Source organism: Rhinopithecus bieti, unplaced genomic scaffold, assembly GCF_001698545.2.
Source record: "Rhinopithecus bieti isolate Rb0 unplaced genomic scaffold, ASM169854v2 scaffold_6945, whole genome shotgun sequence".
Classification (NCBI taxonomy): domain Eukaryota; kingdom Metazoa; phylum Chordata; class Mammalia; order Primates; family Cercopithecidae; genus Rhinopithecus; species Rhinopithecus bieti.
The window spans coordinates 4200269-4226943 of record NW_016805531.1 but is presented as its reverse complement, the minus strand read 5'-3'; the positions used below and the strand labels follow the sequence as shown (position 1 = coordinate 4226943).

At 41.4% G+C, this 26675-nt stretch overlaps 1 long non-coding RNA gene across 1 annotated transcript in view; it reads left to right on the top strand.

Moving 5' to 3' along the window:
* Positions 1-3338: 3338 nt before the first annotated feature.
* Positions 3339-26675, top strand: part of LOC108530127 (uncharacterized) — a 36086-nt gene continuing 12749 nt past the window's right edge. Inside the window, exons 1-2 of the long non-coding RNA XR_001885765.1 lie at positions 3339-3379; positions 13429-13558. This is a non-coding gene — a long non-coding RNA (uncharacterized LOC108530127). The remainder of the gene's footprint in view (positions 3380-13428; positions 13559-26675) is intronic.

Below are 26675 nucleotides of genomic sequence, written 5' to 3'. Positions count from 1 at the left end.
TGGTTAATGCTTCAGATCCCTCACCTGTGGATCAGGCCATGAAGGACTTTACCTGAGATCACACATCCTGGCTGGGCTCTTTCCCTTTCCCTGTTTGTCTTCTCTCCTTCCCTTATAGGTTCTTCGAGGAATTCAGTGCCTTGATAGATCATGTGTACCCCACACCTGCCTTCAAATTCTGTTTTTAGGAAACCCAAACTAAGACAACCGGTAGTAACCATGTATTTGAGTGGAGATGGCTGATAACTGGAACCAAGTGGAGTCAGTATGGCTGACCACTAATTAGGAGTAAAAATGGAGGGCGGTGGGGGAAGGAAGGGATTTGGAATGTTCTTGCCTTGGGTCTAAGGGGGTACTATTCATTCACTGAAAAATGGAGGAATAGTTCTGGGGTGGAGTGAGGGAGGAGACAAGTTAATTCCATTTTGACCATGTTGACTTAGAGATGCCTGTGGGACACCAGGGCAGCCAGGCAGGCAGACATGAAGAAGGCAGTTGGAGTTTAGAGTTTGGGATAGGAAATCTGAGCTGGAGATCTAGATTTGGGAATTAAAAGCAAATAAATGGCAATTACAATAGGGGTATTATGTTCATAATCTTGGCTCCATACAGGAAGAATTGCAAGGTGCTGTGTTGAATTTTTAGGTTAACATGAAGTAAGGCAATGTAGGTCTCCAATCTAATCCCTTTGGCCCATTGTTAGAATTCTAAGCTGGATGATATTTGACCTAGCCTTAAAAAAAAAATTCTCATGTTCCTATTGCAGCTCCGTGTCATCATTAGGATCAACTATAATAAGAAAAATATGAAAATAATTAACTTTGGTTTATAATGAGTTGTAGTCACAGTACTGATGTATATTATTATCATGCTAAAAATAACAAAGCACTCTTACTCACTTCCTCTTGCAGAGCCAGAATTAACTGTTTGCCTAAGGCCCCATAATGAAGACTGTTAGCATCTAGAATCTGAAAGAACTCTTTTTACCCTATTAATTAATTTTAGATATTAAGCCTGGGTCTCTGTCCTCTTTTCCTCAAGAGCAATGAGTCTCACAAGATCTGGTGGTTTGAAAATAAGAAAAAAAAAAGGAATGAGACCTGAGGATAGCTAACTCAATTTTTAAGATGAAAGCCCATGAAATAAATAAAACTGCAAAGCACAAACTTGATTTTGACAAAGCCTGGGGAGGAATTCCCTGACAGGGGCAGAACTGAAGGAAGTGGTTTTTAACTGCACACTTTACAGAGCTTCTTATTGGTGTAATCTGGGGTATGAAAGGGAAAATAAATGTTTTGTTCATGAAGTCATTGCTGAAGGCTTTCCCTAGCTGCTCGGCTTACTAATGCAGTCTCATTGCTTTGCATCAGTCTGAACCACCATGCATTCCTTTCCCTTTTCATTGTAGCACTTCTCTAGAGGGCACCATCTGTTGCCAGTCCCTAGATAGAAAAGATTTTGGGGTGTAAGCAGACCACCATGCGTAAGACTGGTCCATTTCCTCAGCATTCCTCATTCAGGCTACCTTTTTGTTGGCAAAGCTGGTGACTTCCCATTCTACAATCAATTCACCAAGATCTCTAATAGAAAATGTTAATGTTTAGTTTCATTTTATTCATTTAGTTTCACTGTCTCCTAATAACGACAACTTTCTCAACAATATTTAAAATTGCCTGTGGATCTTACCTAAATTAGGTTTGAAATAATAAACATTACCATATCAAATAAAATCTTAACATTTTAATTCCTCATAGTCCTTCTATAAATTGTATGATGTAATGTGGTATAGCAAAGAATGGCACTCATGGAGAAAAACTCTATTTCTAGACATTTTGAGGGTGAGCTGAAATTCATGTAACTACAGAATAATTTGAAAGGAGTGTATAAACTTAATGGGCAGTCCCCCCACTCCCACATTTGCACAGCTGCCACTTATCTCTTTAGCTATTAATATAGAAACAAAAATACTTTCTATTTACAAACTTCTGGGGTATCTTGCTCTTTAAAATTCTTCACTATGGTTTAGTATTAAAGAGCCCTGTCTTTTTTATTTTTTATCTTTTTGAGACGGAGTTTTGCTCTTGTTGCCCAGGCTGGAGTGCACTGGCACGATCTTGGCTCACCGCAACCTCTGCCTCCGGGTTCAAGCGATTCTCCTGCTTCAGCCTCCCAAGTAGCTGGGATTACAGGCATATGCCACCACGCCTGGCTAATTTGATATTTTTAGTAGAGATGGTGTTTCTCCATGTTGGTCAGGCTGGTCTTGAACTCCCAACCTCAGGTGATCCACCCACTTTGGCCTCCCAAAGTGTTGGGATTACAGGTGTGAGTCACTGCGCCCAGCCATCTTTCTCCATTTTAATAAGAGATCATTTAATAATTTTTCTATTAATATTTTAGCAAGTAAGTTTTAAAGAATGATTTCAAAAGAATACTCACATCCTGTATGCCTACTCAATGAACCCATCTATCTTAGTCTGTTTTGCATAACTATAAAGGAATACCTGAGGTAATTTATAAGGAAAAGAGGTTTATTTGGCCCACTGTTCTGCAGGCTGTACAAGAAGCATGGTACCAGCATCTACTTCTGGTCAGGACCTCAGGAGGCTTCCAACCATGCTGGAGGTGAAAGGGGAGCAGGCGTGTCACATGGTGAGGGAGGGAACAAAAGACGGAACAGGAGTGCCATGCTCTTTTAAACAACCAGCTCTCCTGTGAGCTAATGGAGAACTCACTCATTATAGTGAGGATGACACCAAGTCCCTCATGAGGAATCCACCTTCCTGACTCAAACGTCTCCCACCAGTCCCCACCTCTAACACTGGAGATCAATTTCAATATGAGATTGGGAGAGAACAAATATCCAAATTATATCACCACTTCATCATTCAACCTACCAAGCTCAGACAACACAGCACCAAAACAAAAAAAAACCTTGTATGCTCTTCCTCATCCTTCTCCCCCCTCTCCCATGTCTTTGAAACTTGACTCAAAGAAAGAGGGAAGCCTCTGTAATTTGCTTCTTGAATTATAGCCAGGTTCATCCTAGGCTTCCAGAGACAGTGGTTATAGTGGGTTTGGAGCAGGCTCACTGGAGCCAGATTGATATGGTTTGGATATGTTCCCCACCCAAATCTCATCTTGAATTGTATTCCCATAATTCCCACATGTTGTGGGAGGGACCCAGTGGGATATAATTGGAATCATGGGGCAGTTTCCCCATACTGTTCTCATGGTAGTGAATAAGTCTCATGAAATCTGATGGTTTTATCAGGGGTTTCCACTTTTGCAGCTTCCTCATTTTCTCTTGCCACCACGATGTAAGAAGTGCCTTTCGCCTCCCACCATGATTCTGAGGCCTTGCCAGCCTTGTGGAAATGTAAGTCCAATTAAACCTCTTTTTCTTCCCAGTCTCGGGTGGGTCTTTATCAGCAGCGTGAAAATGGACTAATACAGTAAATTGGTACCAGTAGAGTGGGGTGTTTCTGGAAAGATACCCGAAAATGTAGAAACAACTTTGGAACTGGGCAACAGGTAGAGGTTGGAACAGTTTGGAGGGCTCAAAGAAGACAGGAAAATGTGAGAAAGTTTGGAACTTCCTAGAGACTTGTTGAATGACTTTGACAAAAATGCTGATAGTGATATGAACAATAAGGTCCAGGCTAAGGTGGTCTCAGATAGAGATGAGGAACTTGTTTGAAACTGGAGCAAAGGTGACTCTTGTTATGTTTTAGCAAAGGGACTGGCAGCATTTTGCCCCTGCCCTAGGGATTTGTGAAACTTTCAACTTGAGAGAGATGATTTAGGGCATCTGGCAGAAGGAATTTCTAAGCAGCAAAGCATTCAAGATGTGACTTGGGTGCTGTTAAAGGCATTCAGTTTTAAAAGGGAAGCAGAGCATAAAAGTTCAGAAAATTTGCAGCCTGACAGTGCGATAGAAAAGAATCCTAGCTGGGCGCAGCAACTCATGCGTGTAATCCCAGCACTTTGGGAGGCTGAAGTGGGTGGATCACTTGAAGTCAGGAATTCTAGACTACCCGGGCCAACATGGGGAAACCCTGTCTCCACTAAAAATACAAAACTTAGCCAGGCATGGTGGCTCACACCTATAATCCGAGCTACTCAGGAGGCTGAGGCAAGAGAATCACTTGAACCCAGGAGATGGAGGTGGCAGTAAGTTGAGATTGCAGCATTGCACTCCAGCCTGGGCAATAGAGTGAGACTCCATCAGAAAAAAAAAAAAAGAAAGAAAGAAAATCCCATTTTCTGAGGAGAAATTCAAGCAGATATTTGTAAATTCAAGCAGATATTTGCATGAGTAATGAGGAGCCAAATGTTAATCCCCAAGATGATGGGGAAAATGTCTCCAGCGCATGTCAGAGACCTTTGCAGCAGCCTCTCCCATCAAAGACCCAGAGGTCTGGGGGAAAAATGGTTTTGTGGGCAGGGCCCAGCGTCCCTGTGCTGTGTACAGTCTAGGGACTTGGTGACTTGCATCCCAACTGCTCTAGCAATGGCTGAAAAGGACCAACATAGAGCTCAGGCCATGGCTTCAGAGGGTGCAAGCCCCAGGCTTTGGCAGCTTCCATGTGGCGTTGAGCCTGCAGGTGCATAGAAGTCAAGAATTGGGGTTTGGGAACCTCCGTCTAGATTTCAGAAGATGTATGGAAACGACTGGATGCCTAGGCAGACGTTTGCTGCAGGGGCAGGGACCTCATGGACAACCTCTGCTAGGGCAGCACAGAAGGGAAATGTGGGGTTGGAGCCCCCACAGACTCCCTACTGGGGCACCACCTAGTGGAGCTGTGAGAAGAGGTCCACCATCCTCCAGACCCCAGAATAGTAGATCCACCAACAACTTGCACTGTGCTCATGGAAAAAACACAGACACTCAATGCTGGCCCATGAAATCAGCCAGAAGGGCAGCTGTACCCTGCAAAGTCACAGGGATGAAGCTGCCCAAAACCATGGGAAGCCACCTCTTACATCAGCGTGATCTGGATGTGAGACCTGGAGTCAAAGGAGATCATTTTGGAGCTTTATTTTTATTTTATTTATTTATTTAATTTTTGAGATGGAGTTTCACTTTTGTTGCCCAAGCTGGAGTATAATGGTGCAATCTCAGCTCACTGCAACCTCCGCCTCCTGGGTTCAAGCAATTCTCCTGCCTTAGCCTCCTAAGTAGCTGGGATTACAGGCAGTCACCACCATGCCTGGCTAATTTTTGAATTTTTAGTAGAGATGGGGCTTCACCATGTTGGCCAGGCTGGTCTCGAACTCCTGACCTCAGGTGATCCACCCACCTTGGCCTTCCAAAGTGCTGAAATTACAGGCATGAGTTGCTGTGCCCGGCTATTTTGGAGCTTTAAAATTTGACTGCCCTGCTGGAGTTTGAACTTGCATGGGCCCTGTAACTCCTTTGTTTTGGTCAATTTATCCCATTTGGAATGGCTCTATTTACCCAATACCTGTACCCCCATTGTATCAAGGAAGTAACTAACTTGCTTTTGATTTTACAGGCTCATAGGCAGAAGGGACTTGCCTTGTCTCAGATGAGACTTTGGACTGTGGACTTTTGGGTTAGTGCTGAAATGGGTTAAGACCTTGGGGGACTGTTGGGAAGGCATGACTGGTTTTGAAAAGTGAGGACATGAGATTTGGAGGGGCCAGGGGCAGAATGATATGGTTTTGCTCTGTGTTCTCACACAAATGTCATCTTGAACTATACTCCCATAATTCTCATGTGTTATGGGAGGGACCCAGTGGGAGATAATGGGATCATGGGGGCAGTTTTCCCCATACTGTTCTCATGGTAGTGAATAAGTCTCATGAGATCTAATGATTTTATCAGGGGTTTCTGCTTTTGCATCTTTTTCGTCTTCTCTTGCTGCTGCCATGTAAGAAGTGCCTTTCACCTCCCACCATGACTCTGAGGCCTCTCCAGCCATGTGGAATTTTAAGTTCAATTAAACCTCTTTGTCTTCCCAGTCTCGGGTATGTCTTTATCAGCAGTGTGAAAATGGACTAATACACAGACTACCTAGATTCTAACCCTAACTGCCATTTAATAGCCATATCAGTAGCTGACCTTAAGCCAGATACTTAGCCTCTCTGTAACTCAGTTTTCTCATCTGTAAAACAGGGATAATGTGTACCCACCCCACAGGGTCATTATAAAAATCAGTCTATAATAGTGACTGTCGCACAGTTAGTTTGGAGTGTTAGCCACTGCTATTATTACCATGGAGCTCAGTCTTTGGCTACAAACCAATTTGTTGGGCTTCTTTAAAAGTTTGACCCACACACATGAACCAAGAGGAAATTTGGAGAGGAAGGGCTGAATTTCTAATTATGTTTCAGTCTTCTGTTTGTTTATTTTAATCTTCAATTTTTTTGAGACAGGATCTTGCTCTGTAACCAAGGCTGGAGTATAGTGGAATGATCTCAGCTCACTGCAGCCTCAACCTCCTGGGCTCAAGCAACCTCCTGTCTCAGTTTCCTGAGTAGCTGAGACTACAGGCCTATGCCACCATGCCTGGCTAATTTTTTATTTTTGTGGAGACAGATCTTGCTCTGTCACCCAGGCTGGAGTGCAGTGGCATTATCATTGCTTACTGCAGCCTCAGCCTCCTGGGCTCAAATGATCCTCCCACCTTGGTCTCCTGAGTAGCTGGGATAGACTACAGGCATGCACCATGACCTCCAGCTAATTGTTTGAAAATAGGTTTTAGACATGGGGACTCACTATGTTGCCCAGGCTGGCTTCCAACTCCTAGACTCAAGTTATCCTCCCACCTCAGCCTCCCAAAGTGGTGGGATTACAGATGTGAACCACCACGTCCAGGATCATGGGGTCAGGAGATTGAGACCATCCTGACTAACAGGATGAAACCCTGTCTCTACTAAAAATACAAAAAAAATTAGCTGGGCGAGGTAGCGGGTGCCTGTAGTCAGCTAGCTTTGGGAGGCGCGCCTAGAGAGACCAGGAGAATGGTGTGAACCCGGCAGGCGGAGCTGGCAAGTGAGCCGAGATCCGTGGCCCCCTGCACTCCAGGCCTGGGCGACCAGACGAGGACTCCTGGTCCTCAAAAAAAAAAAAAAAAAAAAAAAAAAAAAAAGCTAAATCTGGTGGGCGCAGCTCTCCTCAGCAGGAAACAGAATGATCAGAAAAGTGAAAGTAACATGTGTTGAGACCTTAGCAAACACCAGGTGCCATGCATATCTTACATATAGTCTTCAAAAACCTAAGCTTTACATACTATTATTATCTACTTCTTACAAATGAGGAAACCAGCAAAGAGTGATGAACTTGCTAATAAATGGTGGAGCTGGCATTTGATCCCAGGAGCTCTGGCTTTAAAACCCACCTGTTTAACCAATAGTGGCAGGGGTTTTTTTTTTTTTTTTTTTTTTAATTAAACACACCACAGTCTCTATTTCTTAAGTCTAAGGCTCTTTATATTTTTTTGGAAATTCAAATATTATGAATGGCACATAAATCTACTTCCCCACCTTAAGCTCGTCCCCTCTGGCTGGTCCAATAGAGTACTTTAGTTTCAAGAACAATGTATATTTTGAGCTTTCCTGCTAAACTAGGAGTTAAGGAATGCTGACCTTATAGCCCTGGCTGTTGCAGTCGATTTTGCCATGACTGTTGTGGTGTAGGCTATTAGGCAGGGATGGGAAAAATTGGGGATGGTAAGCTGGAAAATACTGGGATATCAATTGCTGGCACTTCTGCGTTTTATGTGTTGTGTTCCCTACTACTCAAGGCCCCCAAGCTTTAGTCTATGTTAGGCATTCGCTGTCTTCCTTCCTATCTCTTACTCTGATGTCTTATCTGTAGGTCCTGATCCTTAGGATGATAATCTTTCTTTTCTAGTCTTTGTTGTATCCATTTCAAGCCAGGATATTGCTTTTAACTTTCTAGGTTCTCAGGAAAGCAGGGTTCTTCCCTATCTCCATTTTGTCTAGGTTTCCTGCCCTTTAGCATTGCAGTGAAAATTTTTAAATAACGGTTACGTGTTTCATCTATTCAGCCAGCACCCAGAGTACCGCTCGCAGAAAAATTTTTATATTTGCTTTTTTTGTGATTGTGTGTACTCATATCTTTTTTACTTGTTAGCTAAAAGTGTCCATATCCATTTTATTTCCAGGGTGAAATTCTCACCCTTGTTTTGTTTTGGCTTTGTATTTGAATTTGTTTCACTCTATTTTTCTCTACTTTTAAGGCTTTAAAAAAATAGGTCCTTCAGCATCTCCTTCACTCTTTTTTTTAAACAAATTGAGATGACATTCATAGCATAATATTAATCATTTTATTTTTTGAGGCAAGGTCACTCAGGCTGGAGTGCAGTGGGGCCATCATAGCTCATTATAACTTCAACCTCCCAGGCTCAAGCAATTCTCCTGCCTCAGCCCTAGAGTAGCTGGTACCACAGGCATGCGCCACTATGTGCTAACTTTTGTATTTTTTGTAGAGACAGGGTTTTGCCACATTGCCCAGGCTGGTCTTGGACTCCTGAGCTCAAGGGATCTGCCTGTCTTGGCCTCCCAAAGTGCTGGGATTGTAGAGGGGAGCCACCGCACCCGGCCATATTAATAATTTTAAAGTATACAATTCAGTGGCATTTAGAACATTCACAATGTGTACCACCTCTATCTAGTTTCAAAACATTTTCATTAGCCCAAAAGAAAACCCTTTACCCATTAAGCAGTCACTCCTCATTCTACCCTCTTTTAGCCCCTGGCAACAACCAATATGCTTTCTATCTTTACAGATTTTTCTATTCTGAATATTACATATAAATGAAACCCATATATGACCTTTGTGTCTGATTTATTCTACTTAGCATAATGTTTTCAAGGTACCTCCATGTTGTAGCATATATCAGTCGTTTGTTCCTTTTTTATGGCTGAATAATATTCTATTGTATGCATATGTCATATTTTATTTATCTATTCTTTCATCTATTTATGGACATGTGGTTTGTTTCCATCTTTTGGTTATTGTGAATAGTGTTGCTGTGAATATCCTTGTACATGTATTTGTTTAAGTATCTGTTGTCAATTCTTTGAATATGTACCTTGAAGTACAATTGCTGGGTCATAGGGTAATTCCATGTTTGATTTTTTTGAGACGCCACCAAACAGTTTTTTAACAATGGTTGCCCCATTTTGTATTCCATCAGCAATGTACAAGAGTTCCAATTTCTCTAACTCCTTAGCAGTACTTACTGTTTTCTGTTTTATTGTTGTTTGGTTTTGGTTTTTTAATTATAGCAATCCTAGTGGGTTTGAAGTGGTATCTCAAAGTTGGAAGACTCGCAGTTTCCAGTTTCAAAACTTACTACATAGCTACAGTAATCAAAAGAGTGTGTGGTACGGGCATAAGGGCAGAGACAAACATCAATGGAATAGAATTTAGAGTCCAGAAGTAAACCCATACATCTATGGACAATTGATTTTCAACAAGGGTGCCAAGACCATTCGATGGGGAAGAAGTAATCTTTTCAAAAAATGGTTCCAGGAAAACTGGATATCCACATCCAAAAGAATGACACTTTTTGGACCCCTACCTCACACCACATACAAAAAGTAACTCAAAATGGATTTTAAAAAAAGACCGGGTATGGTGGCCCACACCTGTAAATCCCAGCACTTTCGGAAGCCAAGGCAGGTGGATCGCCTGAGGTCAGGAGTTCAAGACCAGCCTGGCCAACATGGTGAAGCCCTGTCTGTACTAAAAATACAAAAATTAGCTGGGCATGCTGCTGCGTGCCTGTAATCCCAGCTACTTGGGAGGCTGAGAGAGGAGAATGGCTTGAACCCAGGAGACAGAGAGATTACAGTGAGCCAAGATCATGCTATTGCACTCCAGCCTGGGCAACAGAGCCAGAGTGAGACTCTGTCTCAAAAAAAAAAAAAAAAAAAAAAAAAAAAAAAAAATAAATGCAGGAACAAAAACTACTAAACTCTTAGAAGAAAGCATCAAGGTAAATTTTTATCACTTTGGATTTGGCAATGAATTCTTAGAGATGGTCCCAAAAGCACAAGCAATAACAGAAAAAATAGGTAAAATGGACTGTGTCCAAATTTAAAACTTTTATGTCAGGACATTACCAAGAAAGTGAAAAGACAACTAAAGAATGGGACATTTGCAACTCCTGGGCTCCAGTGAGCCTCCCCCTCAACTTCCCAGGTAGCTAGGACTACAGTCATGTACCACTATGTCCAGCGAATTTTTAAGTTTTTGTAGAGATGGAGCCTCTGTATGTCACCCAGGCTGGTCTTGAACTCTGGGTCTCAAGTGATCCTCTGCCTCGGCCTCCCAAAGTTCTGGGATTACAGATGTGAGCTACCACGCCCAGCCCTTGATTCATTACTTTAAAAAATGCAAAATCATATCATCTAAATATCTATCCATGCTTGCTTTCTATTCCTATTAGCATTGCCTTAGTCAGGCAGATGCAGTTTCTCCCTATGGGATTTTCAGGTTTTTTAATATTGTCTCTTCTTCCTTCCTAAATCTTGATGGTAATTTGTTTTTGCAGCCTGGATCAAGATCAAGATTGCTGCAGGCTACCTCAACTTCTCTTTGGTTCACCCATGCTGCTCTTAAGGGAGAAAGAGAGAAAGGGTTCAGGTTCAGTTATTAAAATATCTCTTCCGTGAAGCTTCCCCTAGACTGATTATTGAAAAGCTAAAGCTAATTACCTCTCTTTTTTATCTCATTTGCATGAAATTGTAATCTCTCCAGCATCGTATCTAATTATGTACTCACTCTTGCCTTAATTAAACTGTATTTAAAATCACAGAATTAGAAGTTGGAGGGGACCTTAGGAATATAATGCAGACTCCTGGTTAAATGTGGTCGAATGAACACATTCATTATCGCTGATGCCTAGCCAAAGTCTTCTAAAATGCCAATATATTCAAAATGCATAAACCCACAAGGACAAAGAAACTGGGTAAGAAGATGACAGTGACTACACTTTAAGAGTTGTAAAGCAGATGGAAAGGTGGAAACTGACCTAGCATGACCTAGCAGAGTCATTAACCCATTAAACTATGAATGAAAGAAACTCAGAGCAAGCCAAATTCCCAGAACTGCAGAAAAGCTTGGGTATTAGAGGTGCTAGGTATCTCTGAAACGGGAAAAGTGACTGAAAAAAAAAAAAAGGAAAAAGCCATAGATGAGGGCAGGGATGCTTTACAGAAAATGAGACTTAAACGAAAGCCAGTATTAGACAGTGACAACCCAGCTCGCTCCTCCAACTCAGCTCTGAGAATGCTGCAACCAAGCTTACCCTCTTCAACCCACAGGAAACTGGAAAATTCCTCTTTGGGAAGATGTTCCACCCCAAGAGCAGGGAAAACCTTCCAAGCTTAATAAGATCATTCTACACTGATCAGTCCAGCCTCCTACTCTGCCTCACCTCTGGTGTTGGTCTCACTGTTCTTTGTTTAGTTTAATTTATTGTGGTAAGAACACTGAACATGAAATCTACCCTGTTAACACACTGTTACGTGTACAATATGTTTTTGTTGTCTATAGGCACATTGTCATGCTGCAGATCTCCAGAGCTTACTCATCTTGTTTAACTGATACTTTATGCCTGTGATTGGTCACTGTCCTATAAAGGATCACCTTCAGACAATAAAGGAATTTCTCCAGCATGAAGGACAGAATGAACAAAATGGAACTCAGGAAATCAAAACAATGGAGTTGGCAGGAAAATGTGTTTAAAAAATACCTACTGTCTGTTCTCGTTGCTAGGAAAATATATCTCCCCTCTCCCCAAAGAAAGGAGGCTTTAAAAAGGAGCACTGAGAAGAAAAGAGACCCTTATAAGTGGAAAATGCTATAGTAGAAAAAAAAATTGCGGGTGCGCTCAGGCTGTAATCCCAGCACTTTGGGGCGAGAACGCCGCGGAGTCACAACGCGTTCAGGAGATCGAGACCATCCTGGCTAACCCCAGAGGTGAACCCGTCTCTGCTTAAAAGCTACAAAAAAAACTAGCCGGGCGGACTCCGGTGCGGGCGGCCGTTGTAGTCCAGCTACCCGGAGGCTGGGCAGCGGAGAATGGCGATGCAACCCGGGAGGCGGAGGCTTGCCAAGTGAGCTGGGATGGATCCGCTCACGCACTCCGAGCCTGGGTGACGCAGAGCGAGACTTCGTCTCAAAAAAAAAAAAAAAGAAAAAAAAAATCAACAGAAGGGAAGGAAAATAAGACGAGGAAAATAAAGTGGTTTCTGAGGACTGAAGCCACATAGTTTACTGTTTAAATTTACAAGACATTACTCTTTCAGTCTCTTCACAAATAAAACTTTATTATAAAAGGGACCTCTTTCATGAGGCAATAAAAGAAGCAAATAACCTTGTTTATTCTGGGATTTATTTCCCCCAGAACCTGTTAAAATAAACATCAAACTGTCCAATTTACCAATAGACATCATCAAGTGACCGTTTACTTTTTTTTTTTTTTTGAGACAGGGTCTCGTTCTATTGCCCAGGCGGGAGTGCAGTGGCATGATCATAGTTCACTGCAGCCTCCAACTCCTGGACTCAAGTGATCCTCCCTCCTCAGTCTCCTGAGTAGCTGGGACTACAGGCATGCATCACCATGCTCAGCTAATTTTTTATTTTTTGGTAAAGACAGGGGTCTCACTATGTAACCCAGGCTGGTCTCAGGCGCCTGGGCTCAAGTGATCCTCCCTCAGCAGCCTCTCAAAGTGCTGGGATTACAGGCATGAGCCACCAAGACTGGCACCAACACTCTTTGAATCCATCACCTCAAAATCCTTGCTGTGTCCACCAACTCTAAACTATTATTCTTATCCAATTCTGATCAAGGCCTAGCATTGAAAGACCTGACTTAAACCAGACTTCAAAACTTCATAAATATGTCAACTTTTCCCTGCCCCTTCTGAGAGGCTACTAACTCTGTCAAGTTAGTGTTCTTCCTTACTGCCATAGGAATAAAGTTGTCTTTGTTTAATCAGTGGGTTGTTTTAGTGATATTTTGGTGGAGCCAAAAGTATTACCTTTCAAAAATTAGTACAAAAAGACATAATGGGAGATAGAAGAAAAAAGAAAAGCAAGTTAAAAGATCAGAGATCTAACATCTGAATAATATAACAGAAATGTCAACAAGAGAAAGAGAAAATATTGGGAAGAAAAACACTAAAAGAAATAATTTGAGAAAATTTCCCAGAACTGAAGGCCATAAATTTCTAGAATATAGGGCATGATGAAATCAAAGGAGACCCACACCAAGGTTCAAATCATTGTACCATTTCAGAAATGTCGAGACATTATAGAAAGCTGAGAGAAACTGCTTGGTTGCCTGCAGATTAAAATTATTGCCACCAGATGGCAAGAATTCCTCAAAGGCTCTAAGATTTTTGTTTCATTTTCTTCTTCAGATCTTTCCAACGCATTAGAAAGAGAATTCTCATTTGGCTTCTCTCCATCTAGTCTGGCTCCATCAAAGATCTGACTGTTTTCTTCCTAAACGGCTCTGCTAGAAGGTCACTATATAATCAGCCTGAAGGAGTAAGTACATTCTCTTTGAGGAATTGACTCGTGTGGCTTTGAGGTTAAAAGAAAGACTTTTAAGAGAATGGACTCTGGACTACAGTTGTCTATGGTGACTACAGTTGTCTATGGTGACTACAGTGGTCTATGGTGAACAGAAGGACTTCTGTCATGCACGGATTCCACAAAGCATTCGTTCATTCATTCATTAATTCATTCATTCTTCCAACAAGTTTTACTGATGCTGACTAGATGCTGGGTACTGTGTTAGGCACTAGGAATAAAACTTCAGTAAAAGAAAATCAGACATGGACTTTGTCTTCATGGAGATTAAATTCTGAGGACAGAAACATTCCATAAACGTATATACACACACATATATAAACAAATGTATGTAACTATATACATACATATATATTTAAATAAATTGTGATGAGTGCTATGATAAGCTAGGTATGTGGAGAAAAAGAGGCCTATTAGGTATCTGAGGAATCTGATGGATTCTTGTAAGAGTGGAAGTAAGCAGGTCAGCTAGGAAGCTATTGCAGTTTTCTAACAGGGAGATAAAGATAACTTGGATCAGGGTAATGCCAGAGGAAAGAGAAGTAGATGAATTCAAGAGAAGTTGGAGGTAGAATTGACAGGATGTAGTCATTAGATCTGAGAAGTTAGAAAGCAGATGCATTAAAGATGACTCCCAAGTCTCTGGATGAAGCAAGTGGCTGGGTTGATGGGGTTGCCATTTTCTGAGGTGGAGAAAGCCTGGGGAGGAAGAAGTTTTGGAGGAGGGGATGGTGGATAGAATCAAGAGTTCAGGGGCCTGGTGCTATAGCTCACACCTGTAATCCCAGCACTTTGGGAGGCCAAGGCGGGCGGATCACCTGAGGTCAGGAGTTCAACACCAGCCTGGCCAACATGGTGAAACCCTGTCTCTACTAAAAATACAAAAAAGTAGCCAGGTGTGGTGGCACGTACCTGTGGTCCCAGCTACTCGGGAGGCTGAGGTAGGAGAATTGCTTGAACCCAGGAGGCAGAGGTTGCAGTGAGCTGAGGTCACACCACTGCACTCCAGCCTGGGTGATACAGTGAGACTCCATCTCAAAAAAAAAAAAAAAAAAAAAAAAGAAAGAGTTCAGGGTGGAATGTTAATTAAATTGGCCTTTTGTTTGGATGCCTCTGGTCCAGGCTAGAATGGATTTTGCTCTGATCTACTGTGTAATAGAATGACTTGGCCTGGTTTATTTGGTTTAAATTGGCTCACAGTTGTCATTCATTAAGTTAAAAATTGTTGTTAACACAGTGGCCCTACAGAGCAATAGGAAAATCAGCTTACATTTGTACTATCTTTTCTGATGTGGGCATTTGAGAGTTAAAGAGAACTGTCCAGGCTCACGCCTGTAATCCTGGCACTTTAGGAGGCCAAGGTGGAGGGATTGCTTGAGGCCAGGAGTTTGAGACCAGCCTGAGCATCACAGGGAGACCCCATCTCTACAAAATATTATAAAATTAGCCAGGTGTGGTGGCACACACCTGTGGTCCCAGCTACTCAGGAGGCTGGGAGGTGGGAGGATTGCTTGAGCCCTAGAGGTGGAGGCTGCAGTGAGCCATGTTTGCACCACTACACACCAGCCTGGGCTACAGTGATACCCTGTCTCTAGAGGAAAAAAAAAAAAAAAAAAAAAGGAATGGGCCAGAGCATCTTCTACATTTTTTGTTGCATTTGTTTGCACTCTATTCATAAGGGGCACACAGTCTCAAGGATCATTTGGTCGGGCACAGTGGCTCATGCCTGTAATCTCAGCACTTTGGGAGGCTGATGTGGGTGGATCATTTGAGGCCACGAGTTTGAGACCAGCCTGGCCAACATGGCAAAACCACGTCTCTACTAAAAATACAACAAACAAACAAACAAAAAACCCCACAGGTATGGTGGTGTGCATCTGTGGGCCCAGGTACTCTGGAGGCTGAGGCAGAAAAATCGCTTGAACCTGGGAGGCCTCAGAGGCTGCAGTGAGCTAAGATTGCGCCGCTGCACTCCAGCCTGGGCGATAGAGTGAGACCCTGTCTCAAAAAAAAAAAAAAAAAAGCATATTTAGAACACACATTATTTACTACGCAGAAGTAGCCTTGAGACAAGTCCTCTAGCTTCCCCTTCCCTCCAGATTGCTACCCCTAGTTTCCCTTGTGAAAAATCTGCCACTCCCACTGCTCAAGAAAGTGTTAACAAACTGTTGTTAAGGAACAGGAGCCAATGCCTGGCGAAGGCTGCAGCATTCCTCTGAAAGCTGAGGTTATGTTGTTTTTGTGCTGGTGGCCTGTTCTCTAGATTTGCAGAAGACTCACCCTTAAATAACTTGGGGTTCTTGTTTGCCTGATCCAAGGCTTTTAGTTTAACACATTATTTGGGATAATGATATGTCTGAAGCCCTCTGAAAAGTTCCCTTTGAACTTTTATCTGAAATGATAAGAAAAAAGTCAGGCTGCACCTGGAATCCAGACTTTTATTTCAAGTTCTTTCAAAACAATGCAGATATGGAATATTTAAACAAACTACAATTCTGGGAAGCTTTTTACGTGGAAAGTTTTAGTTTTGAGCTTTTGGAGAGGGTAGTTTGGAAACATTATACCACATTTAAGCCTCAATCTAAATAATAAAATGTGTAAAATAGTTTTCCTATAGATTATTTTCCCCAGTTCAAAAGATTTTGTCTTTGTCCCAGCTTTTTTCATAAAAATTATAATTGTTTGATAGTATAGTCAGTTAAAAAACCAAAATATGAGGTTTAAACATTGAAAAGGAGGTGGTAAAATTGTCATTATTTCCAAATGACGTTATCATATATACCTGGGAAGCCTAAGGGAATCAACTTAAAAGTTATTAGAAGTAGGCCAGGCGCGGTGGCTCACGCTTGTAATCCCAACGCTTTGGGAGGCCGAGGTGGGGTGATCACGAGGTCAGGAGATTGAGACCATCCTGGCTAATACGGTGAAACCCTGTCTCTACTAAAAATACAAAAAAAAAAAAACAAAAAATCCAGGCATTGGTGGCAGGCACCTGTAATCCCAGCTACTCGGGAGGCTGAGGCAGGAGAATCGCTCGAACCCAGGAGGCAGAGGTTACAGTGAGCCGAGATCACACCACTGTACTCCAGCCTGGATGACAGAGTAAGACTCCATCTCTATTTAAAAAAAAAAAAAAAAGAAGAAGAAGAAGTAATAGGAGCATTCACTAAGGCAGTCCTTGCAAACAATACATAAAAATTAATAGTATTCTTATATTCCAACCAAAACCAGCTCAAAATATCACAAGTAAACTTTTTGTGATCACAAATCAAAACAACAACAAACCCTAACAGGAAGTAAGCAGGACCTAGATGAATAAAAACATGAAACTTAATAGAGGACATAAGTGGATTGATCTCATGTCAAATTGTAATCCCCAGTGTTGGAGGAGGGACCTGGTGGGAGGTGATTGGGTCATGGGGATGGGCGTCACCCTTGCTGTTCTTGTGATAGTGAATGAGTTTTCATGAGATCTGGTTGTTTAAAAGTATTTAGCACCAAAAGCAATTGCAACAAAAGCCAAAATTGACAAACGAGGTCTAATTAAGCTAAAGCACTTATGCACAGCAAAAGAAGCTATCATCAGAGTAAACTGGCAACCTACAGAATGGGAGAAAATTTTTGCAATCTACTCATCTGACAAAGGTCTAATATCCAGAATCTACACAAGAAAAAACAACCCATCAAAAAGTGGGCAAAGGATATGAACAGACACTTCTCAAAAGAAGACGGTCAACAAACATATGAGAAAAAACTTGTCATCACTAGTCATTAGAGAAATGCAAATCAAAATCACAGTGAGGTACCATCTCATGCCAGTTAGAATGGTGATCACTAAAAAGTCAGGAAACAACAGTTGCTGATGAGGCTGTGGAGATATAGGAATGCTTTTACACCATTGGTGGACGTGTAAATTAGTTCAACCATTATGGAAGACAGTGTGGCGATTCCTCAAGGATCTAGAACCAGAAATACCATTTGGCCCAGCCATCCCATTAATGAGTACATACTCAAAGGATTATAAATCATTCTACTGTAAAGACACATGCACACATATGTTTACTGCAGCACTATTTACAATAGCAAAATCTTGGAACCAATCCAAATGCCCATCAATGATAGACTGCATAAAGAAAATGTGGCACATATACACCATGGAATACAATGCAACCATAAAAAAGAATGAGTTCATGTCCTTTGCCTGGACATGGATGAAGCTGGAAGCCATCGTTCTCAGCAAATGAACACAGGAACAGAAAACCAAACACTGCATGTTCTCACTCATAAGTGAGAGTTGAAGAATGAGAACGCATAAACATCACACACTGGGGCCTTTTGGGGGGTGGGGGGAGAAGGGCAAGGAGAGCATTAGGACAAATACCTAATGCATGTGGGGCTTAAAACCTAGATGACTGTTGATAGGTACAGCAAACCACCATGGCACATGTATGCCTATGCAACAAACCTGCACATTCTGCACATATGTCCCAGGACTTAAAATTAAAAAATAAAGAAGTAAAAATAAAATAAAATAAACGTGTGTAGCAGCTGTCCCTTTACTCTCTTCCTCATGCCCCAGCCATGTAAGATGTGCCTTGCTTCCCTTTCACCTTCTACCCTGATTGTAAGTTTCCTGAGGCTTCCCCAGCTATGCTTCCTGTACAGCCTGTAGAACCATCAGCTAATTAAACCTCTTTTCTTTACAAATAAAGTAAAAGGATTGATCAGAAAATTGCATTTTATATCCATTTTTTTCTATATTAATCTATGGATTCAATGAAATTCCAACAAAAACTATAATTAAATTTTTTTGGTAACTTGACTTGATTTTTAGTCCAACTGGAAGAGTAGTTACGTGAAACTGACTGCAAAAAAAAATTTAAATAGTGGTGATGGATGACTTGGCTATGGGAGCCTGCCTCCAGCATGACCCTAAATGATCTCTGCCTCCTGGTTTTTATACCCTGGAGTATCCCCTCCTATATTGTACCAGGGTAGGGCTGCCAGATAAAATATAAGATGCCCAGTTAAATTTAAATTTCAGTTAAACAATTTATAGTGTCTTGGTATAAGTATGTCCCAAATATGTTTATATGTATGAGACATACTTGTACTAAATAATTATCTGCACAAAATATCTGCACAAAAGTTGTGTGAGATAATCAATGTTGCTTTAAGATGCTGAATATGGGGGGGTAATCTGTTATGCAGCAATAGATAACCAATACACTGACCTAATTAGATACTTAATCACAAAGTTACAATGATTAAAACAGTTTGGTATATTATGCAGAAACCTATACTTCAAGGGAATAGTATTGAGAGTCTAAGAATGTATATATAAGAGTTTTGCATATTACTCAGGCATCATTTTAAGTCAATATGGAAAAGATTACTAATTAAATGATATTCTGATAGTCACCTAGCCATTTATTTTACTTTTTTTTATTTTATTTTATTTTAGACAGAGTCTCCCTCTGTCACCAAGGCTGGAGTGCAGTGGTGCATCTTGGCTCACTGCAACCTCCACCTCCTGGGTTCAAGCGATTCTCCCGCCTCTGCTTCCAGAGTAGCTGGGATTACAGTTGCCTGCCACCACACCTGGCTAATTTTGTATTTTTTAGTAGAGACAGGGTTTCACCATATTGGCCAGGCTTGATCTTGAACTCCTGACCTCAGGTGATCCACCCACCTTGGCCTCCCAAAGTGCTGGGATTACAGGTGTGAGCTACCACACCTAGCCCTAGCCATTTATTTTTAAAATAAATTTTATTGTGTATTTTGAGGTTTATAACAATATTATGGGATACATATGGTTAGGAAAATGATTACCATTGTGAAGCAGATTAATGTATCTATAATCTCACATAGTTACATTTTTGTGTGTGATAAGTGCAGCTAAAATCTGCTTATTTAACAAAAATTCCTAATACAATACAATTTTATTTTGTCCTTATGCTGCACATTAGATCACTAGACTTGTTCATCCTACACACCTGCTACTTTGTAAACTTTGACTTATGTGTTCCCATTTCCTGTCCTCCCCTACAACCCCTTGTAACCACTGTTTTACTCTCTATATATTTGACTTAAAAATAAAAAAGATTCTACATATAAATGAGGTCAAGCAATATTTTTCTTTCTGTGTCTGGCTTATTTCACTTAGCATAATGTCCTCTGAAGTACATCCATGTTGTAGCAAATGACAGGATCTCCTTCTTTTCAGTGGCTGAACAGTATTGCATTATATATGTACAGTTTCTTTTTCCATTCATCTCATGATGACATTTAGATTGTTTCCATATCTTGGCTATTGTGAATGAGCATGGGAGTGCAGATATCTTTTTTTTTCTTTTTTTTTTTTTGAGACGGAGTCTCGCTCTGTCGCCCAGGCTGGAGTGCAGTGGCGCGATCTCCGCTCACTGCAAGCTCCGCCGCCTCCCGGGTTCACGCCATTCTCCTGCCTCAGCCTCCCTAGAAGCTGGGACTAGAGGCGCCTGCCACCACGCCCGTCTAATTTTTTTGTATTTTTAGTAGAGACGGAGTTTCACCCTGTTCGCCAGGATGGTCTCGATCTTCTGACCTCGTGATTCGCCCGCTTCGGCCTCCCAAAGTGCTGGGATTATAGGTGTGAGCCACCGCGCCCGGCCGCAGATATCTCTATGAGATGGTGAATTCATCTTCTTTGGGAATGTAACCCAGAAGGATTGCAAGGTCCTATGGTAGTTTTGTTTTTTGAGACAGGGTCTCACTTTGGCTGCCCAGGCTGGAGTGCAGTGGTGAGATCTTGGCTCACTGCAGGCTCAACCTCCGGGGCTCGGGTGATTCTCCCACCTCAGCCTCCTGAGCAGCTGTGAGTACAGGCACACACCACCATGCTTGGCTAATTTTTTGTATTTTTAGTAGAGACAGGGTTTTGCCATGTTGCCTAGGCTGGTCTCAAACTCCTGGACTCAAGCAATGAGCCAGCCTCAGCTTCCCAAGGTGCTGGATTACAGGCGTGAGCCACCATGCCTGGTCTTACTTTTAATTTCTATAGGAACCTCCATACTGTTTTTCATAATGGCTGTACCAATCTACATTCCTACCAACAGTGTACTAGAATTCCCTTTTCCTTACATCACTTAGCCATTTAGAACCTTGCCAAAAATAAAGAGAATCTCCTGTCTCTGGACTAGGCTTTCAAATGAAATGAAATGGAAATTTTAGAATACCAAAAGGCAAAAACCAGTTGAAAGAATTTTATTGTTCCTTTATTCCCTATCTAAGACAGTGCTACTCTGTCTGACTCTGTCACCAAGTGATTGTTTCAAGGAAAAGGGAGACGGGTTCTGATCTCTCTTAACACTTCTACCAGGGAAATACTGTGTGCATTTGGTCATATTGGTCATATTGCATCATAACTCTCTTAACCTTGTGTAAGGCAATTTCAGTAGTGACTTCTACACACAATTTTGTGTCTTCAGTGAAACCACTAAGAAGCTAAGCACTAAGTTCATCTCAGCTTTCTTTTCTTTCCTTTATTTATTTATTTTTTTTTTGAGACAGAGTCTCACTGTGTCACCCAGGCCGGAGTGCAATGGCATGATCTCAGCTCACTGCAACCTCTACGTCCCGGGTTCAAGGGATTCTCCTGCCTCAGCCTCCTGAGTAGCTGAGATTACATGTGTACACCACCACACCCAGCTATTTTTTATATTTTTAGTAGAGGTGGGGTTTTGCCATGTTGGCCAGGCTGGTCTCAAATTCCTGACCTCAAGTGATCCGCCCACCTTTGCCTCCCAAAGTGCTGGGGTTACAGGTGTGAGCCACTGTGCCTAGCCTCCATCTCAGTTTTCTAACAGAATCATTAAATAGCAAGTAAGCATTAACGAAGAGGAGTGTGACTTCTTACATGTGTTCTACAAACATTGCACATGCTCTTTCCATATTGTAATACAAACACACACACGGAGTCTGGGAAGGATCACACAAATCCTGTCAAAAATTTCTTTTTTTTTTTTTTTTTTTTGAGATGGAGTCTTGCTCTGTCACCCAGGCTAGAGTGCAGTGGCCGGATCTCAGCTCACTACAAGCTCCGCCTCCCGGGTTCACGCCATTCTCCTGCCTCAGCCTCCAGAGTAGCTGGGACTACAGGCGCCCGCCACCTCGCCCGGCTAGTTTTTTTGTATTTTTTAGTAGAGACGGGGTTTCACCGTGTTAGCCAGGATGGTCTTGATCTCCTGACCTCGTGATCCGCCCGTCTCGGCCTCCCAAAGTGCTGGGATTACAGGCTTGAGCCACCGCGCCCGGCCAGAAATTTCTTAATAATCATTATTTGTTAGTTCCATTGTCCTACTAAAAGAAAATGACAACAAATCATTACGTGTTAGTAACAGAGAATTTACCTACGGTTTCCCATAACAATCTCCTAAAAAATGTAAAATACAGTTTTAAAAAATATATAGTAAAGAACAAAGAACACAAAATGACCCATAATCTCACTACCCAGATAAACTCATTGATATTAAAAAAAAAAATAAAGTAATACATTAATGGAAATTCAAATATTCCAATAGCTTTTTAGAAAAAAAAGGACACTACATTTAATGCATTGGTGTAGGACGTGACCCAATTTTAGAGAATGTGTGTGTTGGTGGAAAATGCGTCTTTAGAATTGATGCATTATGTTATTTCTTTCCAGACATTTTCTTTGTGTATTTTAATATAGTTGATATATACATATGTAAAATGCATATACTGTTTTGCCCTTTTCACTTAATATTATCATATAAACTTTACATTAGTGCTTTTAAAATTAATGATTATATTTTAATGTAACTTATTTAATTAAACAAGATTTAAATATTACATTGTAATTAGCTTAGCCATTTCCTTAGTTGTTTCCAGAGTTTGCTCTTATAACTAATATTTTTTCCCAAGTCAAACTGTATCCGGCTTTATGAAAGATACTCTTCAGAAACAATTATGATATTTCAGGCAAGGCATGGGCAGACAATTGTTAACAGTATACAACAACATTCAAACTTCCTCCTTCAGTGGACCATCAAAATCAGAAAGCCACTATAAAAACCAGTGAAATCTGACTAAAACACCAAAAGCAATGGCAACAAAAGCCAAAATAGACAAATGGGATCTAATTAAACTAAAGAGCTTCTGCACAGCAAAACAAACTACCATCAGAGTGAACAGGCAACCTACAGAATGGGAGAAAATTTTGCAATCTACTCATCTGACAAAGGGCTAATATCCAGAATGTACAAAGAACTTAAACAAATTTACAAGAAAAAAACAAACAAATCAAAAAGTGGGCAAAGGATATGAACAGACACTTCTCAAAAGAAGACATTTATGCAGCCGACAGACACATGGAAAAATACCAACCATCAAATTCTCCTTCTCTCCAGAAACCAACTGGGTGTCCAACAATTCAACTCAATTCAATTCAGTTATGACACTAGCTACCTGGTGTTAGTATCAGATGGCACAGGTGAAAGGGCCCGGTCCCACAAGACTGCCCACAAGACTTGAGATGCCAATCACAAGTCTGAGCCTCCCATACTTCTGCCTTAAAGGCTATAAGCTGGGGGTTTCCACAACCCTCTCCTCAGTTTCAATAATTTGCTAGAATGGCTTGTAGAACTCAGGAAATCATTATACTGACATTTAGCAGTTTATTTATAAAGGATATTATAAAGGATACAGATGAACAGGCAGAGGACAAGGTGTGAAACAGGGGAGATGTGCAGAGCTCCAGTGCCCTCCCTGGGCACCCCACCCTCTTGGTATAACTGTAGCAGGTCCATTGCCCCATGTGCACAGCAAGTCAGTAGGCAGAGACACCAGGGCACAGCAGAGAAAGAGGTTTAATTGTAGGGTCTCCGAACTAGGAGATGGGAGGAAACCTCAACTCCGTCTCCCCAAGCAATCTGGGGCTAGAGATTTTGTGGGCTTTTTTTTTTTTTCTTTTGCGATGGAGTTTTGCTTGTGTTGCCCAGGCTGGAGTGCAATGACGCCTTCTTGGCTCATTGCAACCTCTCCCTCCCAGGTTCAAGCGATTCTCTCACCTCAGCCTCCAGAGTAGCTGGGATTACAGACTCCCGCCACCATGCCCAGCTAATTTTTGTATTTTTAGTAGAAACAGGGGTTTCACCATGTTGGCCAGGCTGGTCTCGAACTCCTGACTTCAGGTGATCCACTCTCCTGGACCTCCTTAAGTTTACAGGCATGAGCAACTGCGCCTGGCCTGGGGCTAGAGAGTTTAAGGGTTTTGGAGTGGGGTGAAGTGTGAAGATCACTGATTGGTTGAAGAGCGCAGGGAAAAGTCTTAGGACAGAAAGATGAAGAAGCTGTATTCTCATGCTGATTCTGTTTCTCTGTGGGGGTCTTCAAACTGGTTGGTGTCAGCTGTTTCACTGGAGTTTGGGATCTGAAAACATCTTAAGCAACCTTTAAACAAAAGCCATATGATTCTAATGGTGGTGATCCTGTCTATAGGAATAATGGGGGTGCAAATGGACAGTATCTAGTGCTATTAACTTTCAGCAACAAGGAAGTGAGCCAAAGCGCAGCCTGATTAAGGCTTAATTATAATGAAATTTCTGCACAGAACTCAGCATGAAATCCTTGTCAACCCCTGTGGGGATGGCTTCATCAGCCGCTCAATGTGTTTGCCAACTCAGAAGCTCTCTGAAGCCCTTTGTTTATGGAGCTTCTGTTACATAGGCGTGATTGCTTAAACCACGGGCCATTGGTGATTTACTCAATTCAGCCTTTCTCTCCCTCCCTCAGGGGTGAGTCGGGCTGAAAGTTCCAATCCTCTATAATCACATGTTTGGTTCCTCTGGCAACCAGTGCCCATCCTGAAGCTATCTATGGGCTTCCAGCCACCAGTCATCTAATTAACATAATTCATGTACACTTGAAAAGAGCTTGTTGTAAATAACAAAAGATGCTCCTGTCACCTCGATTGCTCAGAAAATTCAGAGTTTTAGAAGCTCTGTGCCTGGAACCAGGGATAAAAACCAACCATTTGAACAAAAGATGCTCCTGTCACTCCTATCACTCGGGAAGTTACAAGAATTTTAGAATCTCTGTACCAGAAACTGGGGCTGAAGACCAAATATGTATTTCTTATGATATCACAGTATCACAGTCCTTATCAGGCTGCCAGTGGAAAAGAGGTAGAAAGTTATCCAAAAGTCACATTTTCACGTAGGAGAGAAAAGGTTTTGCTAACACTTCACCCACAAGCTTCTTTATCAGCAAAGTAACTCATCATTGAAACCTGTATGCTCTATTTATATTTTCAGTATACATTAGTTGGCCAAAACGTAGGTATAAAAGTAAGGATAGCAACAAAAAGAGAAATCACTTCTGTACCAGAGCAGTTTAAATGGATATGCCTGGCAACCTACTGTAAACCAAAAATAAAATTCTAAGCCTCCTCAACCATCTGAATAGACCCCTCTTCTTGGCCAAGGGCATTCCAAAGTTGACCTGAAAAACTATCCCAGCCATAATAGGAAGTGGGTGTTGGACATGCCTCATTCTATCCTCCTCCCTTTTGGAATTACTGATAAAACGGACTCTTTAAGTCTGATAAGAAACATTTACAATCTATTCTCTCTGAAGCCTGCTACCTGGAGGCTTCACCTACATGATAAAGCCTTGGTCTCCACAACCCCTTATCTTAACCCAGATATTTCTTTCTATTGATTCTAAGTCTTTAGACAATAACTAAACTCTTTCAGAGAAAGAAAAGAAATAATTCAACAATATTACAGAGAAATGAAGTGAATGAATTCCTAATTTCAAGGGACCCATTGAGAACCCAGCATAGCAGGCAAAATAAAGATATACACCGAAGCACATGATTATAAAATTTCACAACATTGGAGACAGAAAGAAGCTAATAGGAAAATAAAATCACTGGAAAGGATAAAGAATCGGAATGACTTCTCAATAGCCACTCTGGTAGTAGAAGTCAATAAAGAAATGTTTTTTAAAACAAAAATGTTTTTAAGTTCACCTTTTATTTAGGTTGAAATAAGCTGTACAAAATTGATATTTCTGACCAAAAATAACAGCCATATTTTCTGTCATATTTATAGATAAACCACAAAACATTTATTGTAGTCAGTTTTTCAGGTTTTGATTTTAATCTAGATAAGGAAGTAGACATAGTTATGAAAAAAGAAGAGACCAGACACATCAGCTGTCTGTATCCAGTGCTTCTGATTCTGTCTTGACCATGAAACCAAAGTGTTCCACATACACCTGATGAAAAGCTTATGACACAGGAAAACATCAGCTCAACAAAGGAATGCAAACAGCAACAAGCAGAAGGAGAACAGTGATGCCAGGCTCTTCCATTCAAACTTGTTATTTTAGGGTCACTTGATAAAGATCAGACCTACAATGCCACCCTTGTTGGGTGAGCTCACTGCTTCTCTCACTCTCTGGTAATTCCCATAACTGTGCATTAAAGGGTTTTTTTGTGTTTTTGTTTTTGATTTTGGTTTTGGTTTTGTTTTGTTTTGTTTTTGAGACAGAGCCTTGCTCTGTCGCGAGGCTGGAGTGCAATGGTGCGATTTTGGCTCACTGCAGACTCTGTCCCCCAGGTTCACGTGATTCTCCTGCCTCAGCCTCCCAAGTAGCTGGGACTACAAGCATGTGCCACCATGCCCAGCTAATTTTTGTATTTTTAGCAGAGACTGGGTTTCACCATGTTGGCCAGGATGGTCTCAATCTCTTGACCTTGTGATCGACCTGCCTTGGTCTCCCAAAATGCTGGGATTACAGGCGTGAGCCACCACGCCCGGCCACGTTAAAGGTTTTTAACAGTATACTGAAAAGTCCTACTAGTGAAAGGTGAGTTGTAAGATTCACTGTGACATTTTATGAAATGTATTCATTCCTCCTATACCTACCCAAAATTTATTCCTTCAAAGTACTGATAACTAACATAACTTCAAAGTACTGAATCCACAGTGATACTAAATGCTGTATCTGAAATGATTTTATTTATTTATTTATTTATTTATTTATTTATTTATTTATTTATTTATTT